The sequence below is a fragment of the Hordeum vulgare genome, chromosome 6H (genome assembly GCF_904849725.1).
Source record: "Hordeum vulgare subsp. vulgare chromosome 6H, MorexV3_pseudomolecules_assembly, whole genome shotgun sequence".
NCBI lineage: Eukaryota > Viridiplantae > Streptophyta > Magnoliopsida > Poales > Poaceae > Hordeum > Hordeum vulgare.
This window is the reverse complement of record NC_058523.1, coordinates 125,923,992-125,940,173: the sequence shown is the minus strand read 5'-3', so window position 1 is coordinate 125,940,173 and position 16,182 is coordinate 125,923,992. Positions and strand designations below refer to the sequence as shown.

The 16,182-nt window shown below is 46.2% G+C and overlaps 1 pseudogene; it reads left to right on the top strand.

Moving 5' to 3' along the window:
- Nucleotides 1-13,027: 13,027 nt before the first annotated feature.
- LOC123404465 lies at nucleotides 13,028-15,685 on the top strand (annotated as a pseudogene).
- Nucleotides 15,686-16,182: the final 497 nt, after the last annotated feature.

The following is a 16,182-nucleotide window of genomic DNA, read 5'->3' as shown; positions in this document are numbered from 1 at the left end:
CATTTGCTTGCGTTTTATGGGTAAAGATGATCTTGGATATATTTGTGATCTACCAATGAGTATCATTTCAAAAAATACTTCTTGTCCTTGACAATTGGTATTCCCATCATGTGATTGGAATTGATAATCATCTTTACATTGGATTTTGTGTTTCGTTTGTCTTTCTTGCCTCTTATGAATCTATTTTTAACATGTCTAGTGTGGTTATAGATATAGAGAAAGTGATGATCCCATCGTGTGCGTTTTGTATTCAAATGCAAATCCTATATAATGCACGTCCCTTGGGGGAGCTATCCTATTCTCTTTAAAACACTCTCTTTATTCACCCATCATAAAATCATTTGATCCCCATAAAGTGTGTGTTGATGGGAGGCAAGTCTTGCTCTTTATGATGCTTTGTGCCATCATGAAAATTTGTAGAGGGCTTTGTTTGTTGGAACCTAGATCTCTCTTGGAAACTAGATACCTCGTGTTTGTTTTCCTTCAATTGGTTTCTTGTTGCCTTCTATTTGTCATGTGTCAATGGATATCTCATTCCTTGATGTATCTTTTAATTGATATCCTTCAAATGATAGTTCTTTTGTTTTAGGATCTTATTATCACTTGATACCTTGTCTTTTGATGACTTATCAACTTTGTGTTGAGTTGATACTTGAGAGTCTGGAGCATGCGTATCTAGATACTATATACAATTTCTTTTGCTTGCTTTCCTCTTTTGACCCAATATATAAGGGAAACTCCACCCTGTCATAAATTGGCTAAGGTGTGCATGAAATTCAAATTCATATCTATATGCACATATGTGTGTGGAGTTTGTCCTATGTATTGCTGGTTTTCTAACTCTTTGGTCCCAATGAGTTTGGGCACCATTTTGTTTGTTTTTGTTGTTCCAGGAACAATTGGAGATGCATTGGATGCTCGGCTCACCTATAAGGAAGGTGTTGAGACCATGTGATTATTGGAGCCAAGTTAGGATGATCAAAGAACAACTATCTACTACATCAATCCAATGTTGTCTCGGTAACAAGTATCCACTTCATGCATTCTTTTCTTGCAAAGGACCCAACCTGTCTTTTCTTTTCCAGGTTGCATCATGGCATGAATCTCTTGATTCGTTCTTCTAGTACTTGTTTGCCTTCTCAAAGCATCCGAACGATGATGTCTTACTACTAGTTGGGATGTCTTTGATGTTCGTATGTTGGAAGTTCATATTACACAATAAGAAAATATTAGGCCATGTGCTATGCTTCCAAGCAAAAGATCTCATTGATACAATTATGACTTCCCTTTTGGATATCTAGTTTTCTTCCTTCTTGTAACCATTTCGTGTGTACATTCTTCTTTGTGGATATATATCATCATGATTGTCTTCTACTTAGAATCTTTCACACATAAGAGAAGTTACATCTCTAATTGATATCATCTTTTCTTTCACGTCCATCGCTTCATTTCCTTTTTCGGTTTTTGGTGGCAACGTGAAAGGATTTGTTTTGAGTGTGTATCTTATTTTCCTACATCTTGATGCACTCTTTGGCCGTGAAGATTATTTTTCCTCATGCTTGTCTTGATGAGGGTTTTGCCATTTTCAATTAGTATCCCTCCTCTTGACAAGGTTCTTACTTCCTATCTTCACAATGGGTTGTCACAAGCGTTGGTTCTTATTTTGTTTATTAGTAAGCTTGTGAACCCATTTTCTAGTATGTGTGTGTGGGAATGATATGTCTTGCACTTTGTATCTCATTTCATCAAGACTATTTTGATGAGTAATGCTCATCCTTATCTTGGTCTGCTCAAGTGCTTTGCCATGACTCATACACATTACTTTGTTTGAGCCTATTCTTAAGTTGCTTCTATTACATGTTGCTCAACCATTTGTTTTGTGCAATTGATATGCTTAGTGTCTCATCTATCGTCTTGCACTCATTGTGTGTTTTATAAATTCTGGGGGAGCAACGATCCTATTTTGTGCACCTGTGTCAAATACAAAAATCTCATATTAGTGCACAAATCATGGGGAGCTTCTCTAGTTTTTGATAAAGCACTATGTTGCCTTTATCATAATATCTTTTATTCACGTGGTTCGAAGGACCATATGATTGTTTGTTCCATCTGGAACCTTTTGATTGCTTGCCTCTATCTTTGTATGTCTTTGTGGCATACGATTCTTTTATTTGCAATTTTTGGGTCCTCAATATAGTTTGTTTTCCTCCAACTACTTATCATTGTATTTGTGTATTTTTCTGCACTCATTTGCTGAGAAGTGCACACTTTTTGGAGGACCACCTACTATATTTGCTTTCTAAACTTTTCGTCCATTTTGGCAATCGATGCCAATGGGGGAGAAGTTTAGAGAGTTTACTTTGGATATGTTTAGAGGGTTTTGCTTTTATTGCGTAAGCATTTACATCTTGCTCACATGCAGTATTACCTTGTATGTGTGTGCTTGGTTATGCTTATTTCCTTATATAAACTCTCTTGAAGTGGTTGTCTTCAATTACCAAAATGGGGGAGATTGTTAGAGCATATATCTCCATATGTGGTTTTGGTAATTGATGACAATTCCTATGGACTAATGGTTGCCTTAAGTTATATTTATAGGATTTGTCCATAGGCACTTCTTGAAGTCCATCTGTTGGGTTCAAGGAGTTTATATGTTGACCAAGATGTTATTCAAGGTATTATCCAAAGAATGGTCATAGAAACACTAGGTTGATCAAGATCTCAGACAAAGAGTAAATCAAGATGATCAACACACAAAGCGTATAAGATGTACCGAGAGGGATCAAGTGATCCCATGGTATGGTAAGCATTGTCCATTACGTGTTTGTGTACTAACCCATGGTCTTTGTGAGACTCCTATGTGGGGGTTAGGTGTGTTTCCATTGGGCTCACATCAAAAGGAAGATCTCATACAACCCATGAAGGATGACGTCAAGTGGTGATCGTCATCAAGATTGTGGTGTGCAAGTTCCATTGGGCTTGCGTCAAAAGGAAGATCTCATACAACCCATGAAGGATGACATCAAGTGGTGATCGTCATCAAGATTGTGGTGTGCAAGTTCAAGTGGATCGGCACGAATATATCATTGAAACTATTGTCAATGATCATGTGTTGATAAGGACAACCTCATGTGCTAACAAGGACAAAATCAAGATAAGCATTTCTGAGCACTACATGCTTGATTCTTGTGGATGATCACATGGTGGACAAATGAAGATGAATACATAAGCTAGGCTTTCCGCATTGTGTATGGGAAAGCTACATGAAGACTTCATCATGTCTTGCTTTCAACTTGAGCCAAGAAGGAACAACAACATCAAGCTCAGGTGAAAGGGCTAAGTCAAAGGTATCAGTTCCTTTGACGTTAGTGGTGCGGAGTGATGATCAGCGAATAAAAGTATACACTCAAGTATGGATCATCAGTACTCTTTTATGATTCTTGAGTCCTTAGGGATCCCACACTATTAAGAGGGGATCACAGGTTTTGCGATGAACTTGCTCAAACTACATCTTCACTTTCTGCTCAGACCACATCTCCACTGCTTTGCTGTTATCTGAAAACAGAACAAGTGCCTCGGACATCCGGCTTCCTCCCGACGTCCGAGGGCCGGACGACCGACTACCTCGGAAATCCGGAATCCTATACCAGAGAAATCAGAGCCATATAACTCGGACTTCCGGCTCCCTCCGGACGTCCGAGGCCCGGATATCCGACCAGCTTCGGAATTCCAGAACTATGCACCAGAGAAACTTGAGCCATATAACTCGGACTTCCGGCTCTCTTCGGACGTCCGAGGGCCGGTCAAGGGTCGGACGACCGACCAGCTTCGGAAATCCGGAGCCCTGCACCAGAAGAACATGTGCTCTATAACTCGGATTTCCGGCTGCCTCCGGACGTCCAAGGACCGGACGTCCGACCCCCGTCGGAAATCCGGAACCTACCACCAGTACAAGTTGAGCTGTATAACTCGGATTTCCGGTCGTCTCCGGACGTCCGGTCGGTGATAAGTTCAACATAGGTTCAGTCATATCTACAGGCCTCGGACGACCGACCCCTGTCGGACGTCCGGTCGCTGATAAATTCAAAATAGGTTCAGTCGTATCTACAGGCCTCGGACGACCGACCCCTGTCGGACGTCCGACCCCTCGCGGACGCCCGGACTTCCGGCAACTGTCGGACGCCCGGACCCTGTGTGACTTAAAGCACCTCCAACGGCTGGATTTCACTCTCCACTATAAATACCCCCCTCCCACTTCGTGAGAGGGTTGCCCAACACAGCCTTATCCTCATAAGAACACACTTCTACCTCACACAAATTGCTCACACCAAATCTTAGATCCCAAGAGCATTTGTGAGCCCCTTTGAGAGTTGTTCCAATCAAAAGATAGATCGTCTCCCTCTCCTCCTCTCAACCCAAGCTATTTGAGATTTGAGCAAGTTTTGAGCATTCCCGTGATCTTGTTACTCTTGGAGGTTGGACACTCCTAGGCGGTAGGAGTTCTTCGGAGAGGAATCAATCCGTGTGATTACCCCCCGGAAAAGTTTGTGAGGGTTTGGAAGCCACCTCAAAGGCTTACCACTAGTGGTTGAGAAACGCCTTCGTGGTGTTATCTCAAAGGGAGAATAGGGTGAGCCTTCGTGGCGTTGGTGTGCCTTCGTGGTAACATCCACCTCTCTAACGGTGGCTACCTTCCCTCCAAGGAAGTGAACATCGGGATACATCTTCGTCTCAGTGACCTTGGTTATCCTTAACCCTAACTCCTTACTTGTGGTTTACTTGTGTTACTTGAGCATACGTACATTGCATATTGTTTGTGCTCATTATATTGTGTTGGCCATTTCTTGTACAAGATTAATCATTCAATCATACCCTCTATATCCACACGTTCATACTTGCAGCCTTTGATCGTGTGATATAGTGTGATCTAGTATCTTGTGTTGTTTCACCTACTTGTCGTGTGATATAGCTCAAGTAAGTTGTGTAACTTACCTGTGCTTGTTAGTAACTGTATTGTGTCCATCTTGGTAGATCGTGTTGTTGATACACGTTGCAGTGTCTAGTGCATTTAGGATTTGTGCTTGACAAGTACCCTCTTAGTTTATTTCCACATTAGTTTCAAGCCAAATCCGAAGAAGTTTTTAAAATAGCCTATTCACCCCCCCCCCCTCTAGGCGTCATCGAGGTCTTTTCAATGTCGAATACATGACACTTCACCATTATTTGGGCCTAGGGTAAGGCATTGTGAAGTAATAAGTAGATGATGGGTTGCTAGAGTGACAGAAGCTTAAACCCTAGTTTATGTGTTGCTTCCTAAGGGGCTGATTTGGATCCATATGTTTCATGCTATGGTTAGATTTATCTTAGTTCTTCTTTCATAGTTGCGTATGCTTGCGAGAGAGGTTAATCATAAGTGGGATGTTTTTCCAAGTAAGGGCAGCACCCAAGCACCGGTCCACCCACATATCAAATTATCAAAGTTGCGAACGCGAATCATATGAGCATGATGAAAACTAGTTTGATAGAAATTCCCATGTGTCCTTGGGAGGGATTTGATTTATATAAGAGTTTGTCGAGGCTTGTCCTTTAACATAAAAGGCATTGGGCCACCTTGCTGCACCTTTGTTACGTTTGTTACTTGCTACCCGTTACGAATTCCGTTATCACAAAGCTATGTGTTACCGATAGTTCTAGTGCTTGCACGGAATACCTTAGTGAAAACCGCTTGTCATTTCCTTCTGCTCCTCGTTGCGTTCAACACTCTTACTTATCGAAAGGACTACGATAGATCCCCTATACTTGTGGGTCATCACAACACGATGGGCAATGAGAGTCGCGACAACGCCTTCAAGATGGGAGCGAGCTACGCCGCCGCCGGTTCGTTCGAAGATGGATCAGGTTTTCACCTCGGCCGACACTTGCCACCACCAGACGCCACACCCCGGCGACCATACCGCCCACACGGACATGGGCACCGGGAAGCACCTAGCCATGGGCTTTACCCATGAGCACCACGGCACCACCACCACGGCAGCCACCCCGGCAACCCAGACCTGGACACCACCTCACCCGAGACCCATTGCTATCCCAACGTCAGATACGAGCGGAAAGGACCCGCCTTTCACACCCCTGGGCGCTCCCAACAGGGCTCCATCGACCTGTCCCGCGGCACCGGACGCGAGACAAGCTCGGTCCTGCTGCCGGGCGCAAGACGCGGTCGGTCCTGTTGCCGGGCACGAGACAAGGTCGGTTCTACCGTCGGGCGCGAGAAGAGGTCGGTCGTGCTGCCGGGCGCGAGACGAGGTCGGTCCTACTGTCGGGCGCGAGACAAGGTCGGTCCTGCTGTCGGGCGCGAGACGAGCGATGGACCATAGTTGGGGGAGGGCCAAACTTACGGCGAAGGTAGCAACCAGACAACGAGGAGAGGTACCGAAGGTCGAAACTAATCGCCTAGAGACGAGCCGACGCCGGAAAACCAGCCGCCGTCCCAGCTGGCCCGTCGAGCTGTCGTGTAGCGACCGCGCCACGAGGAGGCCAATGCCCGTGTCGGGCCTCCACACGTAGATGCCCACGGCCGGAGTACCAGCCATGCCAGGCCGCTGCCCCACCCATGCCGCCCACACCGATCCCACTCAGATTTGGGCGAGCGCGCCGCCACCATCCCCGCAACCGAGCAGCCACCACCCCACGCACCCATGAAGGCACGAAGGACCTCCAGGAGTAGCAGGGGGAGCCACCGGCGGCCACCAAACTAGCCGACGACTAGATCCGCGCCCATCGGATCCAGATCGGGCCGTCGCCGCCGCGACGTGCGCCACCACCTGCAGCCCACCGCGCCGGGCCGCGCGTCTGCAACATCGCTCCTAGACGCGAGCCACCACACTAGAGAACACTGCACCCACGTGCCACCGCCGCCCGAACATCTTGGCCCGCGCCGTCGTCTTCGAGGGGGAGTGACGAGCCATGCCGCAGCCAATGCCGACCAGGCTTAGCCCGGCGGCGTGCACCGGCGGCGGCAAGGGGAGGGGAGGAGAGGGATAGCCTGACCCGACGGCGCTAGGGTTAGCCCTCCCAGCCGCTCGCGGGAGCGACGCGGAAGGGACGCCCCTTCGGCTGGGTTGTATTCACCTTGCCCCTCTACCCAATATACGCGAGTTCGATCCCTACTTAGCTCATATTTTTCCATGACAATACAATAGATAATCGACCGACCGAGGAAAAACTATTGGAAATATGCCCTAGATGCAATAATAAAATAGTTATTATTATATTTCCTGTTTCAAGATAATCGTTTATTATCCATGCTATAATTGTATTGAATGGAAACACAAATACATGTGTGGATATATGGACAAAACAATGTCCCTATGAGCCTCTAGTTGACTAGCTCGTTGATCAAAGATGGTTAAGGTTTCCTAGCCATAGACACGTGTTGTCACTTGATAACGAGATCACGCCATTAGGAGAATGATGTGATGGACAAGACCCAAACTATAAACATAGCATGTGATCGTGTTATTTTGTTGCTATTGTTTCTGCATGTCAAGTATACATTCCTATGACCATGAGATCATGTAACTCACTGACACCGGAGGTATGCCTTGTGTGTATAAACGTCGCAACATAACTGGGTGACTATAAAGGTGCTCTATAGGTATCTCCGAAGGTGTCAGTTGAGTTGGCATGGATCAAGACTGGGATTTCTCACTCCGTATGACGAAGAGGTATCTCGGGGCCCACTCGATAACACAACATCACAAACAAGCCTTGCAAGCAATGTGACTAAAGAGTTAGCCACGGGATCTTGTATTATGGAACGAGTAAAGAGACTTGCCGGTAACGAGATTGAAATTGGTATGGAGATACCGATGATCGAATCTCGGGCAAGTAACATACCGAATGACAAAGGGAATGATATACGAGATTAACTGAATCCTTGACATAGAGGTTCAACCGATAAGATCTTCGTAGAATATGTAGGATCCAATATGGGCATCCAGGTCCCGCTATTGGATATTGTCCGGAGAGTGTCTCAGTCATGTCTACATAGTTCTTGAACCCGCATGGTGTGAACACTTAAGGTTCGGTGACGTTTCGGTATAGTTGAATTATTGATGTTGGTAACCTAATGTTGTTCGGAGTCCTAGATAAGATCTCAGACGTCATGAGGTTTTCTGGAATGGTCCGGAGACGAAGTTTGATATATATGAAGTATTCAGTTGGCTTCTTGAAGGTTTTCGGGCATTACCGGTAAAGTACGAGGAGTGACGAATGGGTTACGGAGTTCCACCGGGAGGGGCCACCCACCCGGGAGAGAACCAAAGAGGCCCAAGGGTGGCGCACCAGCCCTTAGTGGGCTGGCGGCCATCCCAAGAAGGGCAACTTCAGCCGAAGAAGGAGAAACGAAAGGAGAGGAGGCCAAACCGAATTGGGGAAGGAGGACTCCTCCTTCCAAGTTGTGTTGGAGGAGGACTCCTCCCTCTCCTCTTGCGCCGGCCAAACCCTAGGGATTTTTCCCTAGGGTGCCACCCCTCCCTCTCACCTATATATAGTGGAGGTGAGAGAGGCTTTTGGCACCCCAATCCATAGTGCAGCCCTCTCTCCCTCCACCACTTCCTGACACCGCGTAGCTAGTTCGGTATGGCACAACAAAGCCGTGTCGGAGTAGCTCCATCACCATCACGGCCACGTCGTCGTGCTGTCGGAGAATTCAGCTAGCTCTTCGTCTTTCTTTCTGGATCAAGAAGACGGAGATCGTCATCGAGTTGTACGTGTGCTGAACGCGGAGGTGACGTTTGCTAGGTACTAGATCGGGACGGAGTTCGTGGGATGCTTGCGATTTGGATCGCGAAGATGTTTGACTACATCAACCGCGTTTCTTAACACTTCCCGCTTAGCGATCTACAAGGGTATGTGGATCCGATCTCCCCTCTCATAGATGATCATCACCATGATAGGTTTTGCGTGTGCGTAGAATTTTTTTTGTTTCCCATGCAATGTTCCCCAACAAAAACACCCTCGCGTCTCCTTTCTCTGGCGACATGGGGGGCGACTCCCTCGAGCGCCGCCAGGCCTCCTCCCCTCCCCTTCTTGTCTCGCTGCTGCTGGAGGATCTCCGCCAGCAAAGTCCGAGGGAGCTCATGTGAAGGCGACGGTGGGGCCTCTCCTTGGCGCCCACCATTCTTCTTCTCCCCTCCTCGCTGGGTGCAGGGCTGCACGTCCGATCTATGAGGTCCGCTGACGGGGAGCAGCGGCGGTCCACGGCGGGCTGCTCGCAGGGGCGGGTGTCGTCGTGGTGGCCCAGGTGCATGGTGCGGTCCATCGGGGCTGATGGCCAGATCCGAGTGTCCTGCACTCCTTGAGCGCAGCGGCGGGGATGGTTGGTGGTGGCGCGGTGGCTGCTCTGGCCTGGGTCATGCTTTGGTGCAGGCGGTGTTCACGACGGCTCGTGCGTCGCGGTCGCCAGGGACATCGGCGACGTGACCAGATCGGTTGGTGGCGGCGCGGCCGGATCTGGGTTCAGGCGTGGGCATTGGTCCTTGGATTGCGGTCGGCGCGGTGGCGGGTGCGACACGTCGGCAGCTGGACGGATATGTCCGGATTCTACCCTTGTCTGGTCCATGACAGCGCGAACAACTCCACGGGAAACCCTAGATTTCATCGGGATCGAGCGATGGCGGTGCTTTTGCGTCGTAGTCCGTCTTCAGGGCATCGTTTTGGAGTTTGCTCCGGTTGAAGGGACCAACGATGTTGGCGGTGCATGCTTGGTGGCGCAACTGTCGATGAAAATCGTGCTGACTATGCTCATGGCGGACGATGGCGTCGTCTTTGATGTCGTTCCCTTGTCGAGGCATGGTCGTTGCAGTTTGCATCATCATGTTCGGGATGCTCCAGGGAAACCCTAGATCTGGGTCTTCCAGATCGAACGATGATGGTGTTTGCAGTAGCGCTTTTCTTTCTTAGGGCATCGTTTTGGAGCAAGTGATGGATGGAGGGGACAAGAGGAGGAGCGGTGTTGCATCTACCACAGGGCCGACGACGGATCACGACGGCATGGTGCTGCGGAGTTTCGGTGACGGGCGTGTGTGGATGGACATGCATTGTTTGATGTTGTGGTGGCGTCGATGGCAGGCCAGATAAGGTCGATGTATGAGTTCCTGCTCTGGAGATGGACAGGTGGAAGATGGCGGCGGCAGCGAGAATGTGTCAGACCGGTGTGGGACCCAGTCCCGGTATGTGGCTGGCTGGGGCATCCGGCTATACATGTTAGGGTTTGGTGCGATGTCTCTTTGGTATTAGGCTCGGATATTCGACACCCTTTCATCAAGGGGATAGGAGTAGCAACAGGTGTTGCCTAGATGGTGGCTTCAAGCTGACTAATGTATTACTTTGTATGGTCCTTGCGAATAATTAATAAAAATAATTGAACGCGTCGTCCAGATGCAGAGACCGGAAGTATATTCTCTTTTTCAAAAAAAGGAGCCCAGATCCGGCAACAAAAGCTTCGACACACGCCCCTCCGGCACCGATGAAGACAACATCGGACGGGAATGTTGCGGAGGAAGATTTTATTCCAACGGGAGACCGGCGTCCGCCTTGCACACCTCATTACAACCTCAGCATCGTGCTAAGCCGCGGAAACCATCACGCTACGTTTACTATTACACTAAGTGTCATATTTTTTGTCTTTTCTTATTACTTCCTTTATTTTTCTTTTTTCCTTTGTTTTCTTTTCCTTTTTTTGTTTCTGCTTTTTTGTTTTCTTTTTTTCCTCCTTCTTTCTCATTCGATGTTTTGGTTTCAAATTCATGAAATTGTTTTTTCAAAATTGATAAACTTTTTTTCAATTTCAATGTACGTTTTTCCAAATTCAATGAATTTCTTTCAAATTTGATGCACTTTTTTTTAAACTTGATGAACTATTTTCAAATTGGATGAAATTTATTTAAAAATAAATTCACCAATTTCTTTGAACATTTTTCAAGTTCGATGAACTTTTTTCAAATTTGATGAACTCTTTTTCAAATTTGATGAACTATTTTCAGATCCGATGAAGTTTTCTAAAAATACATTAATTTGTTTAAATTTTGATGAACTTTTTCAAAATCGTTGAACCTTTTCAAATTTGGCAAGTTTTTTTCACAAATTTGGTGAACCTTTTCCAAATTCTGATGAACTTCTTTCAAATTCATTGATTGTTCTTTCCAAAATACGCGAACATTTTTCAAAATCAATGTTTTTTTTCAAATTTGATGAACATTTTTCAAACTTGATGAACTATTTTTTAATTGGATGAACTTTTATCAAAATATGTTTTTGAACATTTTTCAAGTTCGATTAACTTTTCTCAAATTCGACGATTTTTTCTCAAATTTGATGAACTTTATTCAGATCCGATGAATTTTTGTTAGGATTTAAACATTTGTTCACATTTTCCAAAAAAGTTAATGTGTTTAAAAAAATCAAAATTAAGTTTTTTTTGTTCAAATGTTTGGAGTTCCAAAAACTCTTTGCGATTTAAAATATATTCAACATTCACAACTGTTCAATAAATATTCAAAAAAGATTTCAGCCCGATGTAACATTAAGTTCTTAAATATTCGCGTTGACCTTTAGCAACAAACATTCAATAGTTCTAGTGGCTATAAGGACTCATTTAGTACTCCCTTCGTCTTAGTTTACAGGACACGTGCGTAGTCCTAGGTTGATAATTTAACTAAGTAAATATGCATTATATGTGATAAAAATGTATGTTTAAAAACTACATCGGCTTAAGAATCTAATGATATAATTTTTTAACATATAATGCATATTTAGTTAGTCAAATCAATGATCTAGAACTACGCGCAGGCACCGTAAACTGAGACGGAGGGAGTAGGTGAAGTTTGGGAGTTCAATTCATTTAATAGGTGGAGTTTGGGTGTTGGATTCTTGTTAGGTTGCTCATAATGGAAAGTATCATATAATAGTATCATATCATTAATAATGCATAGTATCATAAACTAATATCATAGGTGATCTCTTTTATTGACATGCATGGTATATAATAGCATAACATTTAACATAATACACTATCTACCTATGTTATTCTAATCATGTGTCTCTTTTTTAATTGTCTGCCACATTAGTATGTTTGTTAGTCCCAAATACATGATACTAGCTATGATACCTCACTATGGCCAGCATTAGGTGCTTCATTTTTTTGTTTTTTTTATCAAAAACTAGGCTGGACAATAAAGAAAAAACAAACAATGGTTGGGCTGGAGAATAAAAAACAAGGATGACTGGACCAATAAATAATATATTTTTTCTAGAAAATTTGTTGGACAATTAAAAGAACAACAAACAACGGTTGGGCTCGACAATAAAAAGACAAGGCTAGCTACAGAAATTAAAAAATCTCTATTCTCCCTTAATAATAATAAAGCACGTAGTGCTTCTGCCTACGTCCTTGGCTATTTTGCAAAAAAGTCCCTGTATTTCTTGGTATTCAACCCGCAGTCCTTTTGTAAGTGGATGTCTGTGATACCGTTTCAGTTTTATAAAAAATCCGTTCGCTTCACACTATTCAACCCACAATCCTCTATCCAGTCGCAGCGAGGACGAGAAGATGAGGGGCGGTGCCCTTGTCGACGACGACGGAGACGGCGGCTAAATCCGCGGTGGGGGACGAGAAGGTAGATGTCGTGGGTGCGTGCTGAGGCAAGGTAGGCCATCCTTGCTGCGCTCGTGTGCATTGATGGAGGGTGGAAGACGGGACAGCCAAACAGGTTCAGGTGGGTACGTCGGCTGCCAGTGCCGGCCGCGAGCACGCGGCGCGGCGTGGGCTTGCTGGAGACGAGGCGAACAAGGAGCGCGGAGTAAGGGCGCCTTGGTGCTCGTGGTGGACCAGATCCAGTGAGGGGAGGTGGGATCCGTCGCTGCCGCGAATTCCGCTGGCGTCCACCCCGCGCGCGCGTGCTCTGCGCCCCCGTGTTGGCCCCGACGGACTCCAGGACCTCCGGTTCGAAGCCCCACGCGCCTCTCCATGGCGGCCAACACGCTCCAGGCCCATCTCAACGCGCTACTCGCCTCCATGTTCGCCACGGTGAGCCCCCTCTCCTGCCTCCCCATCTAGCCGCCGTTTGGAATTGCCGAGGATTCTCCTACCTCCCCATCTAGCCGCCGTTTGGAATTGTCGTGTTCTGGGTTTCGGTTTCGGCTGGCTGACTCTGGGGTTGCGATCTAGGGTATGGTGGACGACTAGTTCCAGCAGCTGCAGTCGCTGGAGGAGGGGGCAGCGCATTGGGCTTCGTCGCCGAGGTTGCCACCCTCTTCATCGACGACGCCGACCGGATCATCGCCGACATCGCCGCCCTGCTGTCCGTATCCTCTCTCTCTCTGTCTCCCTCTGCTTTTGCCGTCTCGGCCGTGGAGCCGCCTCTGATCCTGTCTGCCTTTGCCTTTGCTGCTTGTTCAGCGACCAGCCCGCCGTGGACTTCGACAAGCTGGACGCGCACGTGCACCAGCTCAAGGGGAGCAGCTCCAGTTGACCATGCCAAAAATCCTTTCCCCCTCACCCCCACCCACTGCTCATTTTTAACTGTGCGTTTGTTTCTCCATTGCGTCGTCTATCTTCGTACGATTCAGATGTGTCCCACCACGGTGTGTTAATTAGAGGAGCTGGGTTTAGTTAGTTTATTTCGCTGCCGCAACGGAATTGTCGGTATTACCGCCAGTAACGGCAATAATCCTGGCTCGGCGAGGAGATATCTACTGTTTTCTGAGCATTTTCCGGTGGTAATGGTCCGGTATTCCGTGGAACAACCAGTGGTTGTTTTACTGGTTTGCCCACAGCGTTGATGTTGTTCCTATTCGGGTGTGCTGGTGTGGTGTCCGCGTCACGGGCATTCTGCTTGTGTCTTTTGCGGCGGCTGTCGTATATCCATAAGTAGAAAAATCTGAGTTTAGTTGTGTTCCTTGTAACGGAATTTACAATGTTGTTTCTATTCAGTTGTGTCGGTGCATGCCGCTGTGTCGTTTGTGCTGTCGTGTAGCCATAAATAGAAGAGTTGAGTTTAGTCGCAATTGGTGCAAAGGATTTGTCGGTACCGCGGCCAATGGCAATATCCTGGCCCGGCGAGGAAGTATCTGTCGTCTTGTGAAAATTTCTGGTGTTGATCATATGTTGTTTTGCGTAACACAGTGCTGGTTTGTCTGGTCTTTCTACGGCATGTATGTTGTTCTATTCGGATATGTCGGTGCAGTGTGTGTATCTCATGGGCATGCGGTTTCTGTCGTTTGCTGCTGTTGTATAGCTATAAGTAGGAGAGTCGAGTTTAGCTATGTTTTGTGCAATGGAACTGTGTACTCCCGCGGATGACAATTTTTTGTCGGTTTGCAAACAGTTCTGGTGTTAATGATCTGCTATTCTACGTAACCGAATGGTGGTTTTTTGGTCTGTGAACGGCATCGTTGTTGTTTCTATTCAAGTGTGTCGGTGCAGTGGGCATGTTATTTGTGTCAACTTGCGAACATTTCTGGTACGGATATACTATTTAGCCAATGGCATTAGTGTAGCTTGGCAAGGGAATAACTGTCGTTTTCTAGTTTTGCAAAATTTCTGGTATATAATGATCTGCTATTCTACATAACTCCGATGAATGTTTTTTCTGATCTGTCCATGGCACCAATGTTGTTTCTATTTGGATTTGTTGGTGCTGGGTGTCGATGCCATGGGCACACGGTTCACGTCGTTTGCCCCGCCATATATCCATATGTAGAAGAGCCAAGTTTAGTAGTGTCTTGTGCAACCAAACTATCAGTTTTCTTGCCAATGGTTTATGGCCTGGGATCAAAAACTTCATCGTTTTGTGATCATTTATTTGTTGACTTGCTTCCCAGGCTCATAATATTTTGGCATTGCTTATGTGTATCAAGTATCAACATGCTCAGAGTTAAATGATTTTAGGAATTTCTAATTTCCTGATCGGCGCTTGTTTATCATGTTTCAGTGTTGGCGCTCAGAAAGTGAAGCTCGCCTCCATGCACTTCCGTCAGTTCAATGAGGCAAAAAGCAAAGAAGGGTGAGTACTCGGTACCTTACTATATATGCTGCAAAGTAATTATTCTCCACTCTGTGTATTGTTCAAATTCTTCATGTAAACCTGCCAGCTTACTTTGTCTTGTATGGCACTATATTTAGCTCATACCAAGAAATACTCTTAAGAACTGACCTACTTATTCACTTTGTCTGCAATCATGTGATTTGTAGAACTTGGTTCATTGTCTGAATTCGCCTCCTATAACTCGTTGGTTATGGACTTCTGCTTATAGCATGACTGAATTTTGAGATGGCTTTAGTTATTCATTTATTTTGTTCCCAGACAGGGGGTTGCAATTTCTGAAGAATTTCAGTTCAGTTCGCTTAGCCTTTCCAGAATTTGACGGTGTGTTATGTTCTTATTATTTCAGGTGCTTCATGGCGTTGGCCCTTGTTAGGAGTGAGTTCTGTGATGTGCGCAGCAAGTTCCAGACCATGATGCAGGTAGCTCCTTACGGTCCTATGTTGGCCTTTGGCATTCAGCTTCTCACTATGTAGACCATAATCTACAGATTGGTATTGTCTTGATGATTGATCTGCGATTTTTGTTGTGATGCAGCTGGAGCAGCAGATCGAGGCCTGCAGTCCCAAGTAGAGTAGCAGTAAAAACTGAAGCAGAAGGAGCTTAGCTCCATGTGACCCCTGACATGATGGTGGGGGGCAGTGTGTATGTATCCCTTAAACTTGTTTGTAGGCAGTGTAACGGGTGTCGGTGGCTTTGGAGGGCGTGTGTGTGCGGAACCGGACCGACCGATTCCCGCGGTGGAACTCCGGGCTTTTGCGACCCCTTGAAACGGAACGTGTTTGCCCTGTGTCGGATGTACGTGTCAATGCTATACCTGTTTGTGTCGTGCCCGCCCTTAGGCTGCGTGTAAACTCTTACTGGTGACTTTGGTTTTTGTTCTTGTTGTTCTTGTTGTTGTATGTTGTTGTGGTCTCTGGAAATGCCGGTGCCTCTCCCTTGCGCGAGGCGAAGGCTTGCCGCTCTCTTCAAAACAGTACCGGAACTCTTCTGCTGTTGTTGTCTGTTATCATTGTGTTGTGTGTTGTTGGCCGTATCGTTAGAACGTTGTTGCCCCTCCATAGGGGTGAACCATCGA